General features: G+C 36.2%; 1 protein-coding gene across 8 annotated transcripts in view; it reads left to right on the top strand.

The window, feature by feature from the left end:
* rassf1 (Ras association domain family member 1) overlaps positions 1–2,500 on the top strand; it is a 19,647-nt gene that overhangs the window by 544 nt on the left and 16,603 nt on the right. For 3 of the 8 annotated variants that reach the window (XM_079808086.1, XM_079808090.1, XM_079808092.1), the window contains exon 2: positions 449–520. The exons of 4 other annotated variants lie outside the window; for them this stretch is intronic. The gene's annotated coding sequence lies outside the window, so the exon portion shown is untranslated. The remainder of the gene's footprint in view (positions 1–448; positions 521–2,500) is intronic. One more of the 8 variants, XM_079808088.1, reaches the window with a different exon arrangement.

Below are 2,500 nucleotides of genomic sequence, written 5' to 3'. Positions count from 1 at the left end.
GTGGTTCAATAAACTATAACCTAACTTTAACCGTCACATTAGATGTATATTTGTAGTTTTTTATATTTCACCAAATCAATGACGTCGAATTGCTTTCTAATCTGTGAGAGATTATTTTATTCTGTGTGTTATTTGTTTGGATGACACTTTTTCACAAGTAAATTTGTTTATGTATTGTATCCATTATTATTCTGTTTGTTATTAATTTTCTATTGTATTCTCTTGGTTTGTTTATTCTATTTCTAAGTCTTTATTTGAAGACATTTTTGACATCTAATCTCTGTTCTGTTAATTAATGTATTATTCATTGAACACAAAATTGATTTATTCATTATCTATTTTTATACTTTTAGTATTTTTACATCAATTGTTGATGTATTTGCTTATTCTCTTTGCACTATTCTATTGTTTATTTGTCTATATTATCTGCTATGCTTTTGTGACCCAGTTTTACGGCTCTTTCTGTTCTCCGGTTGGTTGTTCTTTGGGCTCCTCAGGATTAGGATCGTTGCCAAAAGAGGTGCCTTACAACAAAAATGGTCCAAAAACACTGTTGAATGAATTTTCCTCCTCACGCATACTGATCAGCCTCCATATAGATGTTTTGTAAAGGATAGATTCGTTTGGAATGATAAATCCCCATAATTCCTTGCTTTTACCCTATACAGACTAAATATTTAATTGTTCAACAAATATCAAGGGTCTCTCTTTTATTAAAAATATAAAAATTACTTAAAGGAACACGCCACTATTTGTGAAAATAGGCTCATTCTCCGACTCCCCTAGAGTTAAACAGTTGAGCGTTTTCTCATCCATTCAGCCGATCTCCGGGTCTGCACTGTTAGCATAGCTTAGCATAGATCATTGAATCTGATTAGACCGTTAGCATCTCGCTTGATATGATATTACGCAGCGGCTGAAAATAGTCCCCAGCGCGCTATAGGTCTCTGCAGGTTAGTAATAGGAGTTACCAGATCAGTGGGCGTGGCCATAAACAGAGGGCCGTTTCCTGATTTGCCAGCGGCTCGTCTCGTTGTGAAATGGCTGACATGGATTGTTTTAAAATACGGTGAATAAGCTCAATTTGCCGGCTTTAGCTAGCTTGTAGTCTCAATATGTGTATATAGAGCTCAAATTGAGTAAAGAGCGCTTTAGAGTGTCCGACCTCCTCACTCAATTTCTTCCAAGCAAGATCATTTTTATTCTGTTTCTATAAAGTATGAAGATGTGTCGCACAGGATCCACATATGATTGTGTCCTCATTGTTGTCACTACTAGAGCAAGCTCCTGATTGGTTAACGCGCCGCGAATATCCGCCAAAGTTCAGATTTTTCAACTCGGGCGATTAGTCTATTCGCGTCTTTGCATTGACTTAAAATGTAAATCACTTGCGCTAAACGCTTCATTCGCGTCTGGTGTGAACGCACCATTAGGTATTAGTCTGTTAGTCGTCACCTCAGCTCCGCCAACTTCCCGCCTCTCTGCCCATTGTCAGTTATTCGCGAAAGTGGATGGAATATAAAGTTGGCCGTCGCCATTTTGTCAGACGCGCGATGACGGATTAACAAAATGGCGACAACCGACTTTACGCTTCAAAATGGCTCTAATTTTTGGATTTAAATTAAATCACAAGATAAAAAGCGAAAATCCGGCAAAGTTCAGATTTTTCAACGCGCGCAAATTACGCGTTACGCACATCAAACGCTCAATTCGCGAATCGTAGAATGTCTATTAGCATCTTTGCATTGACATGTAAATCACTCGCGCTTAACGCTTCATTCGCGTCCGGTGTGAACGCATCATTAGTCGTCACCTCAGCTCCGCCCACGTCCCGCCTCTTTGCCCATTGTCAGTTATTCGCGATGACAAAATGGCGACGGCCGACTTTACGCTTCAAAATGGCTCTTCAGAATCTCTACGGGTTCTGAAAACAGGCTAACATCCGTCAACATAACCAACGGGGAGTTGGAAAATGAGCCTATTTATTATTATATACTATATTTAATATATTAATAATTATATTGTAATCTAATCTCCGTTGTTTTTCCTCAGGTTGAGGCAGATGCTGCTGAAAACTAGCAGCACATTTAGCTGAAAACATAATCTCTTTTGTATTAAATAAAATAAATTTTAATTATGACAGAAAATCACAAGATAAAAAGTCGAAATTATGTCAGAAAGTCTTTTATTTTTTATTTTATTTTTTTTATTAAACATTCACTTTCAAAATACAAAAGTGAAGAGCCATAAGCCAGGACAGAAAGTCATAATTATGGATAAAAAGTTGAAATTATGGCATAAAAAGTTGAAATTAGGACCGATAAATCATTATAAGATAAGTAGTCAAAATTATGACAGAAATTATGACATAAAATGTTTTAATGAGGACAGAAAATCTCAAGATTTTTCTTATTTTTTCTTTTTATTAAACATTCACGTACAAAATACTAAAGTGAAGAGCCATAAGCCAGGACAGAAAGTCATAATTATGGATAAAAAG

Source organism: Gobio gobio (assembly GCF_949357685.1).
Source record: "Gobio gobio genome assembly, chromosome: 24".
NCBI lineage: Eukaryota > Metazoa > Chordata > Actinopteri > Cypriniformes > Gobionidae > Gobio > Gobio gobio.
Note: the sequence above shows the minus strand (reverse complement) of the source record. Positions and strands in the feature narration are given on the sequence as shown.